This window comes from Triturus cristatus, chromosome 4_1 (assembly GCF_964204655.1).
Source record: "Triturus cristatus chromosome 4_1, aTriCri1.1, whole genome shotgun sequence".
Classification (NCBI taxonomy): domain Eukaryota; kingdom Metazoa; phylum Chordata; class Amphibia; order Caudata; family Salamandridae; genus Triturus; species Triturus cristatus.
This window is the reverse complement of record NC_140585.1, coordinates 123,334,101-123,356,503: the sequence shown is the minus strand read 5'-3', so window position 1 is coordinate 123,356,503 and position 22,403 is coordinate 123,334,101. Positions and strand designations below refer to the sequence as shown.

General features: G+C 40.2%; 23 non-coding genes across 23 annotated transcripts; all 23 read right to left on the bottom strand.

The window, feature by feature from the left end:
• Nucleotides 1–6,243: 6,243 nt before the first annotated feature.
• TRNAK-CUU (transfer RNA lysine (anticodon CUU)) lies at nucleotides 6,244–6,316 on the bottom strand. The gene has a single exon. It is a non-coding gene; the product is annotated as a tRNA-Lys (tRNA).
• Nucleotides 6,317–6,669: 353 nt separating this feature from the next.
• Nucleotides 6,670–6,742, bottom strand: TRNAA-AGC (transfer RNA alanine (anticodon AGC)). Its single transcript has one exon. It is a non-coding gene; the product is annotated as a tRNA-Ala (tRNA).
• Nucleotides 6,743–7,087: 345 nt separating this feature from the next.
• On the bottom strand, nucleotides 7,088–7,160 carry TRNAK-CUU (transfer RNA lysine (anticodon CUU)). The gene has a single exon. It is a non-coding gene; the product is annotated as a tRNA-Lys (tRNA).
• A 353-nt stretch (nucleotides 7,161–7,513) lies between these two features.
• TRNAA-AGC (transfer RNA alanine (anticodon AGC)) lies at nucleotides 7,514–7,586 on the bottom strand. Its single transcript has one exon. It is a non-coding gene; the product is annotated as a tRNA-Ala (tRNA).
• A 771-nt stretch (nucleotides 7,587–8,357) lies between these two features.
• Nucleotides 8,358–8,430, bottom strand: TRNAA-AGC (transfer RNA alanine (anticodon AGC)). Its single transcript has one exon. It is a non-coding gene; the product is annotated as a tRNA-Ala (tRNA).
• A 345-nt stretch (nucleotides 8,431–8,775) lies between these two features.
• TRNAK-CUU (transfer RNA lysine (anticodon CUU)) lies at nucleotides 8,776–8,848 on the bottom strand. Its single transcript has one exon. It is a non-coding gene; the product is annotated as a tRNA-Lys (tRNA).
• Nucleotides 8,849–9,201: 353 nt separating this feature from the next.
• Nucleotides 9,202–9,274, bottom strand: TRNAA-AGC (transfer RNA alanine (anticodon AGC)). The gene has a single exon. It is a non-coding gene; the product is annotated as a tRNA-Ala (tRNA).
• Nucleotides 9,275–10,045: 771 nt separating this feature from the next.
• TRNAA-AGC (transfer RNA alanine (anticodon AGC)) lies at nucleotides 10,046–10,118 on the bottom strand. Its single transcript has one exon. It is a non-coding gene; the product is annotated as a tRNA-Ala (tRNA).
• A 345-nt stretch (nucleotides 10,119–10,463) lies between these two features.
• TRNAK-CUU (transfer RNA lysine (anticodon CUU)) lies at nucleotides 10,464–10,536 on the bottom strand. Its single transcript has one exon. It is a non-coding gene; the product is annotated as a tRNA-Lys (tRNA).
• Nucleotides 10,537–10,889: 353 nt separating this feature from the next.
• Nucleotides 10,890–10,962, bottom strand: TRNAA-AGC (transfer RNA alanine (anticodon AGC)). Its single transcript has one exon. It is a non-coding gene; the product is annotated as a tRNA-Ala (tRNA).
• A 345-nt stretch (nucleotides 10,963–11,307) lies between these two features.
• On the bottom strand, nucleotides 11,308–11,380 carry TRNAK-CUU (transfer RNA lysine (anticodon CUU)). The gene has a single exon. It is a non-coding gene; the product is annotated as a tRNA-Lys (tRNA).
• A 353-nt stretch (nucleotides 11,381–11,733) lies between these two features.
• Nucleotides 11,734–11,806, bottom strand: TRNAA-AGC (transfer RNA alanine (anticodon AGC)). Its single transcript has one exon. It is a non-coding gene; the product is annotated as a tRNA-Ala (tRNA).
• Nucleotides 11,807–13,421: 1,615 nt separating this feature from the next.
• TRNAA-AGC (transfer RNA alanine (anticodon AGC)) lies at nucleotides 13,422–13,494 on the bottom strand. Its single transcript has one exon. It is a non-coding gene; the product is annotated as a tRNA-Ala (tRNA).
• A 345-nt stretch (nucleotides 13,495–13,839) lies between these two features.
• Nucleotides 13,840–13,912, bottom strand: TRNAK-CUU (transfer RNA lysine (anticodon CUU)). The gene has a single exon. It is a non-coding gene; the product is annotated as a tRNA-Lys (tRNA).
• A 1,197-nt stretch (nucleotides 13,913–15,109) lies between these two features.
• Nucleotides 15,110–15,182, bottom strand: TRNAA-AGC (transfer RNA alanine (anticodon AGC)). The gene has a single exon. It is a non-coding gene; the product is annotated as a tRNA-Ala (tRNA).
• Nucleotides 15,183–15,527: 345 nt separating this feature from the next.
• TRNAK-CUU (transfer RNA lysine (anticodon CUU)) lies at nucleotides 15,528–15,600 on the bottom strand. The gene has a single exon. It is a non-coding gene; the product is annotated as a tRNA-Lys (tRNA).
• A 350-nt stretch (nucleotides 15,601–15,950) lies between these two features.
• Nucleotides 15,951–16,023, bottom strand: TRNAA-AGC (transfer RNA alanine (anticodon AGC)). Its single transcript has one exon. It is a non-coding gene; the product is annotated as a tRNA-Ala (tRNA).
• Nucleotides 16,024–16,794: 771 nt separating this feature from the next.
• TRNAA-AGC (transfer RNA alanine (anticodon AGC)) lies at nucleotides 16,795–16,867 on the bottom strand. Its single transcript has one exon. It is a non-coding gene; the product is annotated as a tRNA-Ala (tRNA).
• Nucleotides 16,868–17,638: 771 nt separating this feature from the next.
• TRNAA-AGC (transfer RNA alanine (anticodon AGC)) lies at nucleotides 17,639–17,711 on the bottom strand. Its single transcript has one exon. It is a non-coding gene; the product is annotated as a tRNA-Ala (tRNA).
• Nucleotides 17,712–20,170: 2,459 nt separating this feature from the next.
• Nucleotides 20,171–20,243, bottom strand: TRNAA-AGC (transfer RNA alanine (anticodon AGC)). The gene has a single exon. It is a non-coding gene; the product is annotated as a tRNA-Ala (tRNA).
• A 345-nt stretch (nucleotides 20,244–20,588) lies between these two features.
• TRNAK-CUU (transfer RNA lysine (anticodon CUU)) lies at nucleotides 20,589–20,661 on the bottom strand. The gene has a single exon. It is a non-coding gene; the product is annotated as a tRNA-Lys (tRNA).
• Nucleotides 20,662–21,011: 350 nt separating this feature from the next.
• On the bottom strand, nucleotides 21,012–21,084 carry TRNAA-AGC (transfer RNA alanine (anticodon AGC)). The gene has a single exon. It is a non-coding gene; the product is annotated as a tRNA-Ala (tRNA).
• A 771-nt stretch (nucleotides 21,085–21,855) lies between these two features.
• Nucleotides 21,856–21,928, bottom strand: TRNAA-AGC (transfer RNA alanine (anticodon AGC)). Its single transcript has one exon. It is a non-coding gene; the product is annotated as a tRNA-Ala (tRNA).
• Nucleotides 21,929–22,403: the final 475 nt, after the last annotated feature.

Genomic DNA, 22,403 nt, shown 5'->3' with positions numbered 1-22,403 from the left:
CAGATTTATTGCTTACTAAATCATGTCCAGAAAACTTGTTAGGAATAAAAACTCTGAAAGCCCTAGGAGCCATAATATGTTGTTCTCCGGAAGGAGTAAGGTTGTTTTTACGTGATTTTAAAGGTCACTATGTGTCTAGAGACATGGATCCCCGACTGCAGACTTTACCTACACACCTATGGGCACAAGGCCCTACTGATGTTGGTTGCATGAATATTACACCATATCGAGTCACATTAAAGGCAGGAGTGGTGCTACCACGAATGCGACAATACAAGTTACCACCAGATGCTGTAGTGGCTTTACTACAAATCATTGACGAGCTAATTGCCCAAGGAGTAGTTGTGGAAACAGACTCCAATGTATGTAATTCACCGATAATTCCGATTCTTAAACGAACAGATCCTACGGCCCCGCCAGTATATCGATTGGTTATTGATCTGCGCGAGTTAAACAAATGCATTGTGCCACAATTTCCTGTGGTCCCAGATATCTCGTCATTACTGACAGCTATTGATTCCGAAGCAACATTCTTTACTGTAATTGATCTCAAGAATGCCTTTTTCAGCGTCCCAATAGATCCGGAAAGCCAATATTTATTCGGATTTAGTTTAAATGGGCGTAGCTTTAAATTCTCACGCGCACCTCAAGGATTTACAGAAAGCCCCAGCATCTATAGCCAAGCACTGAAACGAGAACTTGACAGTATCCACATGCCAGTTAACACTGCCTTGCTTCAATATGTCGATGATCTGCTGATCACCGCGAGAAGCGAACCGGAATGTGAAAAAGCATCACTGACAGTTTTACAATTTCTAGCCGAAAAGGGGCACAAGGTGTCCCCTTCTAAGCTGCAATTCTGTGTCCAGCGAGTTATTTATCTTGGACACTCGCTGTCCAAGGAGGGAAGGCAGCTTACACCCGACCGCATTCAGTTAATAGCTAACATGCCAATACCCAAGACACAAAAGGAGGTGCGGGCTTTCATAGGTCTCACTTCATATTGCAGGCAGTGGATCCCTCAGTACGCATTTCTAGCAAAACCACTCATTCAGTTGACAACACAGGAGGCAGCCACATCGACTGTTCTCCCTTGGACTCAGGAACATACACAAGCTTTTGAAAGTCTAAAGAAAGCTTTATGTCAAGCACCTGTTTTAGCAACGCCATGTTACAGAAAACAGTTTACACTCTTTGTTACAGAACGCGAAGGTACTGCCTTGTCAGTACTCACACAGGAACAAGCAGGAGCACACAAACCATGTGCTTATTTTTCTAGTACATTAGATCCTGTGGCTCAGGCTTTGCCTGCATGCCTGAAATCAGTAGCAGCGACAGCTTTAGCAATCAGACAAAGCGATGCCATAGTGTTAGGACATCCATTGACAGTTCAAGTACCACACGCAGTAGAGGTTCTTGTGAATAGAACGCAAACACAACACTTGACTATAGCGCGACTTACAGGATACGAACTTACATTGTTTCAGCCACATATAGAAATCAGACGTTGTAACACATTGAATCCTGCCACACTTTTACCTGTAATCGGAACAGACCCACTAGCTCATGACTGTATTGAAGTTATTACGATAACGACAAAACCCAGACAAGACTTAACCGATGTCCCATTGTCAGATCCAGACCTAACCTTGTATGTAGATGGTTCATGTATGAGAACAAGTACAGGAGAGTTAGTGGCCGCTTATGCAGTCACAACAGATACTGAAGTCATTGAAACAAACCGTATAAATACCTTGTCAGCTCAAGCCGCAGAACTCATCGCTCTGACACAAGCCTGTATTCAAGCCACGAATAAAAAAGTCAACATATACACTGACTCACGTTATGCATTCGGAGTTGTACATGACTTCGGCGTGCTGTGGCGAGAGAGAGGTTATTTAACTTCCCACGGTGCCCACATTCAGCACGGACCCCTCATTCATGCCTTATTAGATGCAATACATCTACCCACTGCAATATCAATTATGAAATGTAAGGCTCATACGAAGGTTACTGATATCATTTCCCAAGGCAATGATCTAGCCGACAGAACAGCTAAACAGACTGCTCAAACTCAAACCCCCGACATGACAAAGACAATAGTCCCGACACCGACACATTGTATGACAGTTAAAGATCCTACTCTTGACGTAATTGACATACAGTCACATGCTACACCAGACGAAATAAAAAAATGGACTGAATTAGGAGGGATCCAAACGGACCAAGGATGGATGATGAAGGAAAAGTCTGTATGGTTCCTTCCTGATTCAATGGTCCAAGTTATAATTAACACTATACATAGTCCAGCACATCTAGGAGAAAAAGCTATGCTAGACAGCATTCAACACATTTGGTTCAATAAACATTTACGAGCAGCAGCCAAACAAAAGGTCCGTACCTGTATGATCTGTTGTCAGTTTAACCCAGGAAAAAGCGTTCCCGTAGAACAGGGTGGATTTCATCCTCCTAATCACCCTTTTGAAGTACTCCAGATGGACTATATCCAGATGGAACGATGTCGAGGATTCAAATATGTTCTTGTAGTTGTCTGCGCTCTGTCCCGTTGGACAGAGGCATACCCGGTTTCAGATTACACTGCCCCGACTACTGCCAAACAGTTGGTTCGAGAATTCTTCCCACGATACGGTTTACCACGTGTTGTTCACTCAGATAACGGCCAGCCGTTCTCATCCGAATTAATGAAACACGTTTCACTTTTGTTAGGATATCAGTGGAAATTCCACTGTGTCCGACACCCCGAGGCAGCAGGTCTCGTAGAAAGACATAACCAGATACTGAAAATCAGAATGTCCAAAATATGCAGAGAGAAAGGTGTCGACTGGGTAGTAGCGTTACCCGTTGCACTCTTTTACATGAGAATGGTAGCACACTCTCGAACAGGGCTATCCCCGTATGAGGTGATCTTCGGCAGACCACCAAATATGTGGGGGACGCCTATACCACGCAAAATAACTGATATTGACTGTAATATGCTGACAGATTACTTGGCTTCCTTGATGTCTGCACTACAATCTTGTCGTTCACAGGTTGCTGCAGCTTTTCCCGACAACACTGAGGTGAAACCCCATGACGTAGTGCCGGGTGATTTCGTATTTGTGAGAAATTTCGACCGAAAGACTCAGCTGGAGCCCAGGTGGAAGACACCCAAGTTGGTTCTGCTCACTACAAGGACAGCCGTGAAGATCGAGGGCAGGAAAGGTTGGATTCATTCAAGTCATATCAAGAAATTTCATGGACTTCCTGCAGATGTAAACAGCCCACCTCGTGTGTCTTCACCCATTGACTCAAAACTTCCTTTTGTTGAACAGAATAACTCTGAAAAATACAAACTAAAGCTTAGGCCCAACAAGTCGAGCAATTTGATTGTTTAAGTCCTCTCCAAGGTGAAGCGGTTGAATTGTCTCTGACATGTATCCCTTGGACCTGAGTAGAGAAAATACCCGGAAAATGTTGAAACGACAGGCGTATTGTAAATCACTGCGTAGCCACTGCATAGTGACATTATTAATTTTGTTTTTCTTGAGTCTTTTAATAATTACTGCAAGTATATTGTTGCACATATATTACCCTATTTCTAGACATGTTTATAATGTTACTGCTGAACATTCTTTTAGTGACTTACCTCCGCATGAATTGTCTTATAGACTTGCGCTGCGCAATAACACTTTCATTAGTATGTTACATCATTCCCATCAGACTAGTAATGCTACTAATTGTTGGGTGTGTGGTCGGCTCCCTCCCTATCAGAATTATGAAGGAGTCCTGCCATTCTTTCCACATCCATTTACACATAATGGCTCCTGTGGAGCATGGTTTAGTTTAATCAATTCCATAGACTCAGACACAGCAGTTTACCAAGATCATTGGGTATGGGGAAACCTGAACCTAGTTTTACTCAAGGTCTGCTACCCTGACAAGGAGGGTCGCCCCAAAAGAACAGGAACTGATCTAGAAAATGAAGTATATGGATTAGGTAATTTTACACCTAATCTCATGATTCTAAATGTCGTATCCGAAGTTGAACTAGTCTTACCCACCATGTCAGTATTCCCAGCGAAGGGTGAATTGTGTGTAAGAAAGGTTGGTTCCATACATATGGGCCATAGTAAATGCACTACTATAGTAGAATTCAGTGATCAAGGCAAATCTTCATTTAGAGCTTCTCGCCACTCCTACTTTATATGTGGTCAGACTGCATATATGCGTCTACCTCTAGATTGGGATGGTACCTGCTACATTGCATTCCTTTTGCCACCTGTTTTCCTAGCTCCTCCTGATTATTACAGAAATATTCATTTAGTACACAACAGAGAGCGGAGAGATCTCCCCATTGTCGATTACACTGAGACAGCATGGGACAAGTATGTAGATTTTAATAAAGGCATCTTTCCCTATATAGGTACTGTTACTAATAGCAAGCTGATACGTAGATTAACTAGAACACTTGAAGCAGTAGTGAATGAGACTATTTCCGCCTTAGGCAATTTAACAGAAGAGCAGTCTGCTATGCGGATTGTTGTGCTTCAAAATCGTCTTGTCCTTGACGTCATCCTGGCTGATAGGGGCGGAGCTTGTAGGGTCATCGGATCAAGCTGCTGCGTATTCATACCAGAAAATTCGCCATCTGTATATAAAGCCATCACTCGCCTTCATAAGATTGTAAACCAGATACACCAGAACCCAGGCACTTGGACTTGGTCCAGTTGGTTTTGGAGTGTGATATCAGCCTGGGGATGGAGAGTTTTATCCTTCCTAGGTATTGGCCTTCTCATACTATTCAGTTGCTGTCTATGTCTACAATGTGGACCAGCGATTTGTGGTCTGTGTGCCACATCGTGTATTCCACCACCAAGATTTCATTCGTCACGGAAGAAGAAAGAAGAACAAATGATGCTATATGAACAGATCAATGGATTGATGAAGATTGATATCTCTTAACGGGCAAGTAGGGGACAAGGAGGGAATGTGGAAATGTGGATTTTCCTGGTCAGTTATGTCCCCTATCTTGGACCCCAACGGTTCTATGTGCATGTCACAAGTACATGTATGTTCCCTCCAGTTCCAGTTATGAAGACGCAAATACATGTGCGTCCACCGTCAACATGTCCTCTGTCAGATCCACCATGAATAGGCCGGATATTCCATTCCTAAATATGAAAGGCCACCGGCTTTGTATGGTTCACTTATGCCATTTTACAGTCCAGGCAAGTAGGCCCTGATTCTGTCATCAAAACTCCTCTTGCCTTCTGCCTCTGAAAGCTCCAGTCTGAGCCTGCATCTGTGACCATGAACTTTGTCTCATTCTCTGCGCGGCTCACGAAGCCTGACATCAGCCTATTCTCTGCCAAGAACTGTATTTCACCTTCGAATTATCTGCTTCACTCCTTAGCCGATGCATTCCTGTCTAGCAGCTTAAGTAAACATTCTTCCAGCTACTGAGCAAAGGCTCGGCCTCTCTGTCCTCATGCAAGTAATTCATAGCCCTGTTACCAGGGAATATTCCTACCCCCTCACATTCAGTGTAGACACTTAGACGCTTGTACACGCACGCACAGTCAGAATAGAATAGATTTTGTCCGAGAGTCCTTCTTTTGTGGATAACATAGTTCTTTAAACATAGGATGTTAGATATGATTTGGGATTAGGTTGACTTGACCCCCCAGACTTTTTGTCTCCACATGTAGAGCTAAATGTCAAGTCCCCTTGACCCCCTAGTTGCACGTCAATTACACGTCATGCTGCTGCGCGCGCATCTATGCCAAGTATTATCTTATAGATCCACCTATGTGTGACATCATAACCAATTATGTTCCTTTTTACTCCTTATTACACCCATTTTCGGTTACGCAGGTAAAACGTCAATTTCCTTATCAATTGTTACGCCTACTGCATTCGCTTCATTGTAATGTATGTACTATAAAAGTTACTTCTTGTCAATAAAGTATGTACTTCACTTCCTGAACCCCCGTGGTGATGGAACTTGGAGCATCCGATTATAATCGATCATTGGAATAAAGCCCATTCCGAACCTCTAATATCACGGATTCTGCCTCTCATTTTACTGAGCTATTTTATTATGATTCTGTATCAAATTAAGTCCAGGTAAAGGAATTTTATTTACCACAATTACAATTTTTAGGAGTTAGTGCATGTCTAATGCAAGATTAATCACCATATTATGAGAGCCAATGCAATCATCCAGCAAAAAATACTCGTTTTCGCCCAACGTGGGGCTCGAACCCACGACCCTGAGATTAAGAGTCTCATGCTCTACCGACTGAGCTAGCCGGGCTCCCACTCAAATATGGTATGCAGACTCATCATTTTTTATTAAGGAAAACCGTTTCTGGATATTCCTCTGCTCTTGTTTTGCAAGGAACTTCACTTTTATACATCCTTCAGAGGAAAGAATGTCAAGTAAAATAAGACGAAATGAAAATGGAAGGTGTGAAATTTTCATTTTGAGATTGCATAAGAAATCAAATTCCTCTCACGTGCTATAGAATACCTAAACACTTTTGATTAAACCACTTTAGTTGTTATAATGACACCAAATTTGAAAGCCATCTGTGACTTTTCTGTTCTTACTCTGCAACAACCATGGCAATTACAAGTTAAAAAGTAAAATGTATGCAAATTTTAGAATGGAGAATGCGGGCATCGATCCCGCTACCTCTCGCATGCTAAGCGAGCGCTCTACCATTTGAGCTAATTCCCCTGTGTGCTCACTCAGCATCACATTTCAAAAGTAACGTTACTGCTGTCCACACTTTATTTTAAGTCTAATTGCCCATAACATGAGTGTTCAGTTCACTCCTAACTGATGCCTTAACTACACCTAGGGGATGTTTTACACTTCAGGTTGGCATGTTTAGTACTTGAATAGGAGTGATATCACTGTATGTTAACCTAGACTCAGGCCCTACCTAATCTTGGAGATACATTTCTCATGAATGAGTAACCAAGGGAGATACAATTTTTAGGAGTTAGTGCATGTCTAATGCAAGATTAATCACCATATTATGAGAGCCAATGCAATCATCCAGCAAAAAATACTCGTTTTCGCCCAACGTGGGGCTCGAACCCACGACCCTGAGATTAAGAGTCTCATGCTCTACCGACTGAGCTAGCCGGGCTCCCACTTAAATATGGTATGCAGACTCATCATTTTTTATTAAGGAAAACCGTTTCTGGATATTCCTCTGCTCTTGTTTTGCAAGGAACTTCACTTTTATACATCCTTCAGAGGAAAGAATGTCAAGTAAAATAAGACGAAATGAAAATGGAAGGTGTGAAATTTTCATTTTGAGATTGCATAAGAAATCAAATTCCTCTCACGTGCTATAGAATACCTAAACACTTTTGATTAAACCACTTTAGTTGTTATAATGACACCAAATTTGAAAGCCATCTGTGACTTTTCTGTTCTTACTCTGCAACAACCATGGCAATTACAAGTTAAAAAGTAAAATGTATGCAAATTTTAGAATGGAGAATGCGGGCATCGATCCCGCTACCTCTCGCATGCTAAGCGAGCGCTCTACCATTTGAGCTAATTCCCCTGTGTGCTCACTCAGCATCACATTTCAAAAGTAACGTTACTGCTGTCCACACTTTATTTTAAGTCTAATTGCCCATAACATGAGTGTTCAGTTCACTCCTAACTGATGCCTTAACTACACCTAGGTGATGTTTTACACTTCAGGTTGGCATGTTTAGTACTTGAATAGGAGTGATATCACTGTATGTTAACCTAGACTCAGGCCCTACCTAATCTTGGAGATACATTTCTCATGAATGAGTAACCAAGGGAGATACAATTTTTAGGAGTTAGTGCATGTCTAATGCAAGATTAATCACCATATTATGAGAGCCAATGCTATCATCCAGCAAAAAATACTCGTTTTCGCCCAACGTGGGGCTCGAACCCACGACCCTGAGATTAAGAACCTCATGCTCTACCGACTGAGCTAGCCGGGCTCCCACTTAAACATGGTATGCAGACTCATCATTTCTTATTAAGGAAAACTGTTTCTGGATATTCCTCTGCTCTTGTTTTGCAAGGAACTTCACTTTTATACATCCTTCAGAGGAAAGAATGTCAAGTAAAATAAGACGAAATGAAAATGGAAGGTGTGAAATTTTCATTTTGAGATTGCAGAAGAAATCAAATTCCTCTCACGTGCTATAGAATACCTAAACACTTTTGATTAAACCACTTTAGTTGTTATAATGACACCAAATTTGAAAGCCATCTGTGACTTTTCTGTTCTTACTCTGCAACAACCATGGCAATTACAAGTTAAAAAGTAAAATGTATGCAAATTTTAGAATGGAGAATGCGGGCATCGATCCCGCTACCTCTCGCATGCTAGGCGAGCGCTCTACCATTTGAGCTAATTCCCCTGTGTGCTCACTCAGCATCACATTTCAAAAGTAACGTTACTGCTGTCCACACTTTATTTTAAGTCTAATTGCCCATAACATGAGTGTTCAGTTCACTCCTAACTGATGCCTTAACTACACCTAGGTGATGATTTACACTTCAGGTTGGCATGTTTAGTACTTGAATAGGAGTGATATCACTGTATGTTAACCTAGACTCAGGCCCTACCTAATCTTGGAGATACATTTCTCATGAATGAGTAACCAAGGGAGATACAATTTTTAGGAGTTAGTGCATGTCTAATGCAAGATTAATCACCATATTATGAGAGCCAATGCTATCATCCAGCAAAAAATACTCGTTTTCGCCCAACGTGGGGCTCGAACCCACGACCCTGAGATTAAGAGTCTCATGCTCTACCGACTGAGCTAGCCGGGCTCCCACTTAAACATGGTATGCAGACTCATCATTTTTTATTAAGGAAAACTGTTTCTGGATATTCCTCTGCTCTTGTTTTGCAAGGAACTTCACTTTTATACATCCTTCAGAGGAAAGAATGTCAAGTAAAATAAGACGAAATGAAAATGGAAGGTGTGAAATTTTCATTTTGAGATTGCATAAGAAATCAAATTCCTCTCACGTGCTATAGAATACCTAAACACTTTTGATTAAACCACTTTAGTTGTTATAATGACACCAAATTTGAAAGCCATCTGTGACTTTTCTGTTCTTACTCTGCAACAACCATGGCAATTACAAGTTAAAAAGTAAAATGTATGCAAATTTTAGAATGGAGAATGCGGGCATCGATCCCGCTACCTCTCGCATGCTAAGCGAGCGCTCTACCATTTGAGCTAATTCCCCTGTGTGCTCACTCAGCATCACATTTCAAAAGTAACGTTACTGCTGTCCACACTTTATTTTAAGTCTAATTGCCCATAACATGAGTGTTCAGTTCACTCCTAACTGATGCCTTAACTACACCTAGGGGATGTTTTACACTTCAGGTTGGCATGTTTAGTACTTGAATAGGAGTGATATCACTGTATGTTAACCTAGACTCAGGCCCTACCTAATCTTGGAGATACATTTCTCATGAATAAGTAACCAAGGGAGATACAATTTTTAGGAGTTAGTGCATGTCTAATGCAAGATTAATCACCATATTATGAGAGCCAATGCAATCATCCAGCAAAAAATACTCGTTTTCGCCCAACGTGGGGCTCGAACCCACGACCCTGAAATTAAGAGTCTCATGCTCTACCGACTGAGCTAGCCGGGCTCCCACTCAAATATGGTATGCAGACTCATCATTTTTTATTAAGGAAAACCGTTTCTGGATATTCCTCTGCTCTTGTTTTGCAAGGAACTTCACTTTTATACATCCTTCAGAGGAAAGAATGTCAAGTAAAATAAGACGAAATGAAAATGGAAGGTGTGAAATTTTCATTTTGAGATTGCATAAGAAATCAAATTCCTCTCACGTGCTATAGAATACCTAAACACTTTTGATTAAACCACTTTAGTTGTTATAATGACACCAAATTTGAAAGCCATCTGTGACTTTTCTGTTCTTACTCTGCAACAACCATGGCAATTACAAGTTAAAAAGTAAAATGTATGCAAATTTTAGAATGGAGAATGCGGGCATCGATCCCGCTACCTCTCGCATGCTAAGCGAGCGCTCTACCATTTGAGCTAATTCCCCTGTGTGCTCACTCAGCATCACATTTCAAAAGTAACGTTACTGCTGTCCACACTTTATTTTAAGTCTAATTGCCCATAACATGAGTGTTCAGTTCACTCCTAACTGATGCCTTAACTACACCTAGGGGATGTTTTACACTTCAGGTTGGCATGTTTAGTACTTGAATAGGAGTGATATCACTGTATGTTAACCTAGACTCAGGCCCTACCTAATCTTGGAGATACATTTCTCATGAATGAGTAACCAAGGGAGATACAATTTTTAGGAGTTAGTGCATGTCTAATGCAAGATTAATCACCATATTATGAGAGCCAATGCTATCATCCAGCAAAAAATACTCGTTTTCGCCCAACGTGGGGCTCGAACCCACGACCCTGAGATTAAGAGTCTCATGCTCTACCGACTGAGCTAGCCGGGCTCCCACTTAAATATGGTATGCAGACTCATCATGTTTTATTAAGGAAAACCGTTTCTGGATATTCCTCTGCTCTTGTTTTGCAAGGAACTTCACTTTTATACATCCTTCAGAGGAAAGAATGTCAAGTAAAATAAGACGAAATGAAAATGGAAGGTGTGAAATTTTCATTTTGAGATTGCATAAGAAATCAAATTCCTCTCACGTGCTATAGAATACCTAAACACTTTTGATTAAACCACTTTAGTTGTTATAATGACACCAAATTTGAAAGCCATCTGTGACTTTTCTGTTCTTACTCTGCAACAACCATGGCAATTACAAGTTAGAAAGTAAAATGTATGCAAATTTTAGAATGGAGAATGCGGGCATCGATCCCGCTACCTCTCGCATGCTAAGCGAGCGCTCTACCATTTGAGCTAATTCCCCTGTGTGCTCACTCAGCATCACATTTCAAAAGTAACGTTACTGCTGTCCACACTTTATTTTAAGTCTAATTGCCCATAACATGAGTGTTCAGTTCACTCCTAACTGATGCCTTAACTACACCTAGGTGATGTTTTACACTTCAGGTTGGCATGTTTAGTACTTGAATAGGAGGGATATCACTGTATGTTAACCTAGACTCAGGCCCTACCTAATCTTGGAGATACATTTCTCATGAATGAGTAACCAAGGGAGATACAATTTTTAGGAGTTAGTGCATGTCTAATGCAAGATTAATCACCATATTATGAGAGCCAATGCTATCATCCAGCAAAAAATACTCGTTTTCGCCCAACGTGGGGCTCGAACCCACGACCCTGAGATTAAGAGTCTCATGCTCTACCGACTGAGCTAGCCGGGCTCCCACTTAAATATGGTATGCAGACTCATCATTTTTTATTAAGGAAAACCGTTTCTGGATATTCCTCTGCTCTTGTTTTGCAAGGAACTTCACTTTTATACATCCTTCAGAGGAAAGAATGTCAAGTAAAATAAGACGAAATGAAAATGGAAGGTGTGAAATTTTCATTTTGAGATTGCATAAGAAATCAAATTCCTCTCACGTGCTATAGAATACCTAAACACTTTTGATTAAACCACTTTAGTTGTTATAATGACACCAAATTTGAAAGCCATCTGTGACTTTTCTGTTCTTACTCTGCAACAACCATGGCAATTACAAGTTAAAAAGTAAAATGTATGCAAATTTTAGAATGGAGAATGCGGGCATCGATCCCGCTACCTCTCGCATGCTAAGCGAGCGCTCTACCATTTGAGCTAATTCCCCTGTGTGCTCACTCAGCATCACATTTCAAAAGTAACGTTACTGCTGTCCACACTTTATTTTAAGTCTAATTGCCCATAACATGAGTGTTCAGTTCACTCCTAACTGATGCCTTAACTACACCTAGGTGATGTTTTACACTTCAGGTTGGCATGTTTAGTACTTGAATAGGAGGGATATCACTGTATGTTAACCTAGACTCAGGCCCTACCTAATCTTGGAGATACATTTCTCATGAATGAGTAACCAAGGGAGATACAATTTTTAGGAGTTAGTGCATGTCTAATGCAAGATTAATCACCATATTATGAGAGCCAATGCTATCATCCAGCAAAAAATACTCGTTTTCGCCCAACGTGGGGCTCGAACCCACGACCCTGAGATTAAGAGTCTCATGCCCTACCGACTGAGCTAGCCGGGCTCCCACTTAAATATGGTATGCAGACTCATCATTTTTTATTAAGGAAAACCGTTTCTGGATATTCCTCTGCTCTTGTTTTGCAAGGAACTTCACTTTTATACATCCTTCAGAGGAAAGAATGTCAAGTAAAATAAGACGAAATGAAAATGGAAGGTGTGAAATTTTCATTTTGAGATTGCATAAGAAATCAAATTCCTCTCACGTGCTATAGAATACCTAAACACTTTTGATTAAACCACTTTAGTTGTTATAATGACACCAAATTTGAAAGCCATCTGTGACTTTTCTGTTCTTACTCTGCAACAACCATGGCAATTACAAGTTAAAAAGTAAAATGTATGCAAATTTTAGAATGGAGAATGCGGGCATCGATCCCGCTACCTCTCGCATGCTAAGCGAGCGCTCAACCATTTGAGCTAATTCCCCTGTGTGCTCACTCAGCATCACATTTCAAAAGTAACGTTACTGCTGTCAACACTTTATTTTAAGTCTAATTGCCCATAACATGAGTGTTCAGTTCACTCCTAACTGATGCCTTAACTACACCTAGGTGATGTTTTACACTTCAGGTTGGCATGTTTAGTACTTGAATAGGAGGGATATCACTGTATGCTAACCTAGACTCAGGCCCTACCTAATCTTGGAGATACATTTCTCATGAATGAGTAACCAAGGGAGATACAATTTTTAGGAGTTAGTGCATGTCTAATGCAAGATTAATCACCATATTATGAGAGCCAATGCTATCATCCAGCAAAAAATACTCGTTTTCGCCCAACGTGGGGCTCGAACCCACGACCCTGAGATTAAGAGTCTCATGCCCTACCGACTGAGCTAGCCGGGCTCCCACTTAAATATGGTATGCAGACTCATCATTTTTTATTAAGGAAAACCGTTTCTGGATATTCCTCTGCTCTTGTTTTGCAAGGAACTTCACTTTTATACATCCTTCAGAGGAAAGAATGTCAAGTAAAATAATACGAAATGAAAATGGAAGGTGTGAAATTTTCATTTTGAGATTGCATAAGAAATCAAATTCCTCTCACGTGCTATAGAATACCTAAACACTTTTGATTAAACCACTTTAGTTGTTATAATGACACCAAATTTGAAAGCCATCTGTGACTTTTCTGTTCTTACTCTGCAACAACCATGGCAATTACAAGTTAAAAAGTAAAATGTATGCAAATTTTAGAATGGAGAATGCGGGCATCGATCCCGCTACCTCTCGCATGCTAAGCGAGCGCTCTACCATTTGAGCTAATTCCCCTGTGTGCTCACTCAGCATCACATTTCAAAAGTAACGTTACTGCTGTCCACACTTTATTTTAAGTCTAATTGCCCATAACATGAGTGTTCAGTTCACTCCTAACTGATGCCTTAACTACACCTAGGTGATGTTTTACACTTCAGGTTGGCATGTTTAGTACTTGAATAGGAGTGATATCACTGTATGTTAACCTAGACTCAGGCCCTACCTAATCTTGGAGATACATTTCTCATGAATGAGTAACCAAGGGAGATACAATTTTTAGGAGTTAGTGCATGTCTAATGCAAGATTAATCACCATATTATGAGAGCCAATGCTATCATCCAGCAAAAAATACTCGTTTTCGCCCAACGTGGGGCTCGAACCCACGACCCTGAGATTAAGAGTCTCATGCTCTACCGACTGAGCTAGCCGGGCTCCCACTTAAATATGGTATGCAGACTCATCATTTTTTATTAAGGAAAACCGTTTCTGGATATTCCTCTGCTCTTGTTTTGCAAGGAACTTCACTTTTATACATCCTTCAGAGGAAAGAATGTCAAGTAAAATAAGACGAAATGAAAATGGAAGGTGTGAAATTTTCATTTTGAGATTGCATAAGAAATCAAATTCCTCTCACGTGCTATAGAATACCTAAACACTTTTGATTAAACCACTTTAGTTGTTATAATGACACCAAATTTGAAAGCCATCTGTGACTTTTCTGTTCTTACTCTGCAACAACCATGGCAATTACAAGTTAAAAAGTAAAATGTATGCAAATTTTAGAATGGAGAATGCGGGCATCGATCCCGCTACCTCTCGCATGCTAAGCAAGCGCTCTACCATTTGAGCTAATTCCCCTGTGTGCTCACTCAGCATCACATTTCAAAAGTAACGTTACTGCTGTCCACACTTTATTTTAAGTCTAATTGCCCATAACATGAGTGTTCAGTTCACTCCTAACTGATGCCTTAACTACACCTAGGTGATGTTTTACACTTCAGGTTGGCATGTTTAGTACTTGAATAGGAGGGATATCACTGTATGTTAACCTAGACTCAGGCCCTACCTAATCTTGGAGATACATTTCTCATGAATGAGTAACCAAGGGAGATACAATTTTTAGGAGTTAGTGCATGTCTAATGCAAGATTAATCACCATATTATGAGAGCCAATGCTATCATCCAGCAAAAAATACTCGTTTTCGCCCAACGTGGGGCTCGAACCCACGACCCTGAGATTAAGAGTCTCATGCCCTACCGACTGAGCTAGCCGGGCTCCCACTTAAATATGGTATGCAGATTCATCATTTTTTATTAAGGAAAACCGTTTCTGGATATTCCTCTGCTCTTGTTTTGCAAGGAACTTCACTTTTATACATCCTTCAGAGGAAAGAATGTCAAGTAAAATAAGACGAAATGAAAATGGAAGGTGTGAAATTTTCATTTTGAGATTGCATAAGAAATCAAATTCCTCTCACGTGCTATAGAATACCTAAACACTTTTGATTAAACCACTTTAGTTGTTATAATGACACCAAATTTGAAAGCCATCTGTGACTTTTCTGTTCTTACTCTGCAACAACCATGGCAATTACAAGTTAAAAAGTAAAATGTATGCAAATTTTAGAATGGAGAATGCGGGCATCGATCCCGCTACCTCTCGCATGCTAAGCGAGCGCTCTACCATTTGAGCTAATTCCCCTGTGTGCTCACTCAGCATCACATTTCAAAAGTAACGTTACTGCTGTCCACACTTTATTTTAAGTCTAATTGCCCATAACATGAGTGTTCAGTTCACTCCTAACTGATGCCTTAACTACACCTAGGTGATGTTTTACACTTCAGGTTGGCATGTTTAGTACTTGAATAGGAGTGATATCACTGTATGTTAACCTAGACTCAGGCCCTACCTAATCTTGGAGATACATTTCTCATGAATGAGTAACCAAGGGAGATACAATTTTTAGGAGTTAGTGCATGTCTAATGCAAGATTAATCACCATATTATGAGAGCCTATGCAATCATCCAGCAAAAAATACTCGTTTTCGCCCAACGTGGGGCTCGAACCCACGACCCTGAGATTAAGAGTCTCATGCTCTACCGACTGAGCTAGCCGGGCTCCCACTCAAATATGGTATGCAGACTCATCATTTTTTATTAAGGAAAACCGTTTCTGGATATTCCTCTGCTCTTGTTTTGCAAGGAACTTCACTTTTATACATCCTTCAGAGGAAAGAATGTCAAGTAAAATAAGACGAAATGAAAATGGAAGGTGTGAAATTTTCATTTTGAGATTGCATAAGAAATCAAATTCCTCTCACGTGCTATAGAATACCTAAACACTTTTGATTAAACCACTTTAGTTATAATGACACCAAATTTGAAAGCCATCTGTGACTTTTCTGTTCTTACTCTGCAACAACCATGGCAATTACAAGTTAAAAAGTAAAATGTATGCAAATTTTAGAATGGAGAATGCGGGCATCGATCCCGCTACCTCTCGCATGCTAAGCGAGCGCTCTACCATTTGAGCTAATTCCCCTGTGTGCTCACTCAGCATCACATTTCAAAAGTAACGTTACTGCTGTCCACACTTTATTTTAAGTCTAATTGCCCATAACATGAGTGTTCAGTTCACTCCTAACTGATGCCTTAACTACACCTAGGTGATGTTTTACACTTCAGGTTGGCATGTTTAGTACTTGAATAGGAGGGATATCACTGTATGTTAACCTAGACTCAGGCCCTACCTAATCTTGGAGATACATTTCTCATGAATGAGTAACCAAGGGAGATACAATTTTTAGGAGTTAGTGCATGTCTAATGCAAGATTAATCACCATATTATGAGAGCCAATGCTATCATCCAGCAAAAAATACTCGTTTTCGCCTAACGTGGGGCTCGAACCCACGACCCTGAGATTAAGAGTCTCATGCCCTACCGACTGAGCTAGCCGGGCTCCCACTTAAATATGGTATGCAGACTCATCATTTTTTATTAAGGAAAACCGTTTCTGGATATTCCTCTGCTCTTGTTTTGCAAGGAACTTCACTTTTATACATCCTTCAGAGGAAAGAATGTCAAGTAAAATAAGACGAAATGAAAATGGAAGGTGTGAAATTTTCATTTTGAGATTGCATAAGAAATCAAATTCCTCTCACGTGCTATAGAATACCTAAACACTTTTGATTAAACCACTTTAGTTGTTATAATGACACCAAATTTGAAAGCCATCTGTGACTTTTCTGTTCTTACTCTGCAACAACCATGGCAATTACAAGTTAAAAAGTAAAATGTATGCAAATTTTAGAATGGAGAATGCGGGCATCGATCCCGCTACCTCTCGCATGCTAAGCGAGCGCTCTACCATTTGAGCTAATTCCCCTGTGTGCTCACTCAGCATCACATTTCAAAAGTAACGTTACTGCTGTCCACACTTTATTTTAAGTCTAATTGCCCATAACATGAGTGTTCAGTTCACTCCTAACTGATGCCTTAACTACACCTAGGTGATGTTTTACACTTCAGGTTGGCATGTTTAGTACTTGAATAGGAGGGATATCACTGTATGTTAACCTAGACTCAGGCCCTACCTAATCTTGGAGATACATTTCTCATGAATGAGTAACCAAGGGAGATACAATTTTTAGGAGTTAGTGCATGTCTAATGCAAGATTAATCACCATATTATGAGAGCCAATGCTATCATCCAGCAAAAAATACTCGTTTTCGCCCAACGTGGGGCTCGAACCCACGACCCTGAGATTAAGAGTCTCATGCCCTACCGACTGAGCTAGCCGGGCTCCCACTTAAATATGGTATGCAGACTCATCATTTTTTATTAAGGAAAACCGTTTCTGGATATTCCTCTGCTCTTGTTTTGCAAGGAACTTCACTTTTATACATCCTTCAGAGGAAAGAATGTCAAGTAAAATAAGACGAAATGAAAATGGAAGGTGTGAAATTTTCATTTTGAGATTGCATAAGAAATCAAATTCCTCTCACGTGCTATAGAATACCTAAACACTTTTGATTAAACCACTTTAGTTGTTATAATGACACCAAATTTGAAAGCCATCTGTGACTTTTCTGTTCTTACTCTGCAACAACCATGGCAATTACAAGTTAAAAAGTAAAATGTATGCAAATTTTAGAATGGAGAATGCGGGCATCGATCCCGCTACCTCTCGCATGCTAAGCGAGCGCTCTACCATTTGAGCTAATTCCCCTGTGTGCTCACTCAGCATCACATTTCAAAAGTAACGTTACTGCTGTCCACACTTTATTTTAAGTCTAATTGCCCATAACATGAGTGTTCAGTTCACTCCTAACTGATGCCTTAACTACACCTAGGTGATGTTTTACACTTCAGGTTGGCATGTTTAGTACTTGAATAGGAGGGATATCACTGTATGTTAACCTAGACTCAGGCCCTACCTAATCTTGGAGATACATTTCTCATGAATGAGTAACCAAGGGAGATACAATTTTTAGGAGTTAGTGCATGTCTAATGCAAGATTAATCACCATATTATGAGAGCCAATGCTATCATCCAGCAAAAAATACTCGTTTTCACGCAACGTGGGGCTCGAACCCACGACCCTGAGATTAAGAGTCTCATGCCCTACCGACTGAGCTAGCCGGGCTCCCACTTAAATATGGTATGCAGACTCATCATTTTTTATTAAGGAAAACCGTTTCTGGATATTCCTCTGCTCTTGTTTTGCAAGGAACTTCACTTTTATACATCCTTCAGAGGAAAGAATGTCAAGTAAAATAAGACGAAATGAAAATGGAAGGTGTGAAATTTTCATTTTGAGATTGCATAAGAAATCAAATTCCTCTCACGTGCTATAGAATACCTAAACACTTTTGATTAAACCACTTTAGTTGTTATAATGACACCAAATTTGAAAGCCATCTGTGACTTTTCTGTTCTTACTCTGCAACAACCATGGCAATTACAAGTTAAAAAGTAAAATGTATGCAAATTTTAGAATGGAGAATGCGGGCATCGATCCCGCTACCTCTTGCATGCTAAGCGAGCGCTCTACCATTTGAGCTAATTCCCCTGTGTGCTCACTCAGCATCACATTTCAAAAGTAACGTTACTGCTGTCCACACTTTATTTTAAGTCTAATTGCCCATAACATGAGTGTTCAGTTCACTCCTAACTGATGCCTTAACTACACCTAGGTGATGTTTTACACTTCAGGTTGGCATGTTTAGTACTTGAATAGGAGGGATATCACTGTATGTTAACCTAGACTCAGGCCCTACCTAATCTTGGAGATACATTTCTCATGAATGAGTAACCAAGGGAGATACAATTTTTAGGAGTTAGTGCATGTCTAATGCAAGATTAATCACCATATTATGAGAGCCAATGCTATCATCCAGCAAAAAATACTCATTTTCGCCCAACGTGGGGCTCGAACCCACGACCCTGAGATTAAGAGTCTCATGCCCTACCGACTGAGCTAGCCGGGCTCCCACTTAAATATGGTATGCAGACTCATCATTTTTTATTAAGGAAAACCGTTTCTGGATATTCCTCTGCTCTTGTTTTGCAAGGAACTTCACTTTTATACATCCTTCAGAGGAAAGAATGTCAAGTAAAATAAGACGAAATGAAAATGGAAGGTGTGAAATTTTCATTTTGAGATTGCATAAGAAATCAAATTCCTCTCACGTGCTATAGAATACCTAAACACTTTTGATTAAACCACTTTAGTTGTTATAATGACACCAAATTTGAAAGCCATCTGTGACTTTTCTGTTCTTACTCTGCAACAACCATGGCAATTACAAGTTAAAAAGTAAAATGTATGCAAATTTTAGAATGGAGAATGCGGGCATCGATCCCGCTACCTCTCGCATGCTAAGCAAGCGCTCTACCATTTGAGCTAATTCCCCTGTGTGCTCACTCAGCATCACATTTCAAAAGTAACGTTACTGCTGTCCACACTTTATTTTAAGTCTAATTGCCCATAACATGAGTGTTCAGTTCACTCCTAACTGATGCCTTAACTACACCTAGGTGATGTTTTACACTTCAGGTTGGCATGTTTAGTACTTGAATAGGAGGGATATCACTGTATGTTAACCTAGACTCAGGCCCTACCTAATCTTGGAGATACATTTCTCATGAATGAGTAACCAAGGGAGATACAATTTTTAGGAGTTAGTGCATGTCTAATGCAAGATTAATCACCATATTATGAGAGCCAATGCTATCATCCAGCAAAAAATACTCGTTTTCGCCCAACGTGGGGCTCGAACCCACGACCCTGAGATTAAGAGTCTCATGCCCTACCGACTGAGCTAGCCGGGCTCCCACTTAAATATGGTATGCAGATTCATCATTTTTTATTAAGGAAAACCGTTTCTGGATATTCCTCTGCTCTTGTTTTGCAAGGAACTTCACTTTTATACATCCTTCAGAGGAAAGAATGTCAAGTAAAATAAGACGAAATGAAAATGGAAGGTGTGAAATTTTCATTTTGAGATTGCATAAGAAATCAAATTCCTCTCACGTGCTATAGAATACCTAAACACTTTTGATTAAACCACTTTAGTTGTTATAATGACACCAAATTTGAAAGCCATCTGTGACTTTTCTGTTCTTACTCTGCAACAACCATGGCAATTACAAGTTAAAAAGTAAAATGTATGCAAATTTTAGAATGGAGAATGCGGGCATCGATCCCGCTACCTCTCGCATGCTAAGCGAGCGCTCTACCATTTGAGCTAATTCCCCTGTGTGCTCACTCAGCATCACATTTCAAAAGTAACGTTACTGCTGTCCACACTTTATTTTAAGTCTAATTGCCCATAACATGAGTGTTCAGTTCACTCCTAACTGATGCCTTAACTACACCTAGGTGATGTTTTACACTTCAGGTTGGCATGTTTAGTACTTGAATAGGAGTGATATCACTGTATGTTAACCTAGACTCAGGCCCTACCTAATCTTGGAGATACATTTCTCATGAATGAGTAACCAAGGGAGATACAATTTTTAGGAGTTAGTGCATGTCTAATGCAAGATTAATCACCATATTATGAGAGCCTATGCAATCATCCAGCAAAAAATACTCGTTTTCGCCCAACGTGGGGCTCGAACCCACGACCCTGAGATTAAGAGTCTCATGCTCTACCGACTGAGCTAGCCGGGCTCCCACTCAAATATGGTATGCAGACTCATCATTTTTTATTAAGGAAAACCGTTTCTGGATATTCCTCTGCTCTTGTTTTGCAAGGAACTTCACTTTTATACATCCTTCAGAGGAAAGAATGTCAAGTAAAATAAGACGAAATGAAAATGGAAGGTGTGAAATTTTCATTTTGAGATTGCATAAGAAATCAAATTCCTCTCACGTGCTATAGAATACCTAAACACTTTTGATTAAACCACTTTAGTTATAATGACACCAAATTTGAAAGCCATCTGTGACTTTTCTGTTCTTACTCTGCAACAACCATGGCAATTACAAGTTAAAAAGTAAAATGTATGCAAATTTTAGAATGGAGAATGCGGGCATCGATCCCGCTACCTCTCGCATGCTAAGCGAGCGCTCTACCATTTGAGCTAATTCCCCTGTGTGCTCACTCAGCATCACATTTCAAAAGTAACGTTACTGCTGTCCACACTTTATTTTAAGTCTAATTGCCCATAACATGAGTGTTCAGTTCACTCCTAACTGATGCCTTAACTACACCTAGGTGATGTTTTACACTTCAGGTTGGCATGTTTAGTACTTGAATAGGAGGGATATCACTGTATGTTAACCTAGACTCAGGCCCTACCTAATCTTGGAGATACATTTCTCATGAATGAGTAACCAAGGGAGATACAATTTTTAGGAGTTAGTGCATGTCTAATGCAAGATTAATCACCATATTATGAGAGCCAATGCTATCATCCAGCAAAAAATACTCGTTTTCGCCTAACGTGGGGCTCGAACCCACGACCCTGAGATTAAGAGTCTCATGCCCTACCGACTGAGCTAGCCGGGCTCCCACTTAAATATGGTATGCAGACTCATCATTTTTTATTAAGGAAAACCGTTTCTGGATATTCCTCTGCTCTTGTTTTGCAAGGAACTTCACTTTTATACATCCTTCAGAGGAAAGAATGTCAAGTAAAATAAGACGAAATGAAAATGGAAGGTGTGAAATTTTCATTTTGAGATTGCATAAGAAATCAAATTCCTCTCACGTGCTATAGAATACCTAAACACTTTTGATTAAACCACTTTAGTTGTTATAATGACACCAAATTTGAAAGCCATCTGTGACTTTTCTGTTCTTACTCTGCAACAACCATGGCAATTACAAGTTAAAAAGTAAAATGTATGCAAATTTTAGAATGGAGAATGCGGGCATCGATCCCGCTACCTCTCGCATGCTAAGCGAGCGCTCTACCATTTGAGCTAATTCCCCTGTGTGCTCACTCAGCATCACATTTCAAAAGTAACGTTACTGCTGTCCACACTTTATTTTAAGTCTAATTGCCCATAACATGAGTGTTCAGTTCACTCCTAACTGATGCCTTAACTACACCTAGGTGATGTTTTACACTTCAGGTTGGCATGTTTAGTACTTGAATAGGAGGGATATCACTGTATGTTAACCTAGACTCAGGCCCTACCTAATCTTGGAGATACATTTCTCATGAATGAGTAACCAAGGGAGATACAATTTTTAGGAGTTAGTGCATGTCTAATGCAAGATTAATCACCATATTATGAGAGCCAATGCTATCATCCAGCAAAAAATACTCATTTTCGCCCAACGTGGGGCTCGAACCCACGACCCTGAGATTAAGAGTCTCATGCCCTACCGACTGAGCTAGCCGGGCTCCCACTTAAATATGGTATGCAGACTCATCATTTTTTATTAAGGAAAACCGTTTCTG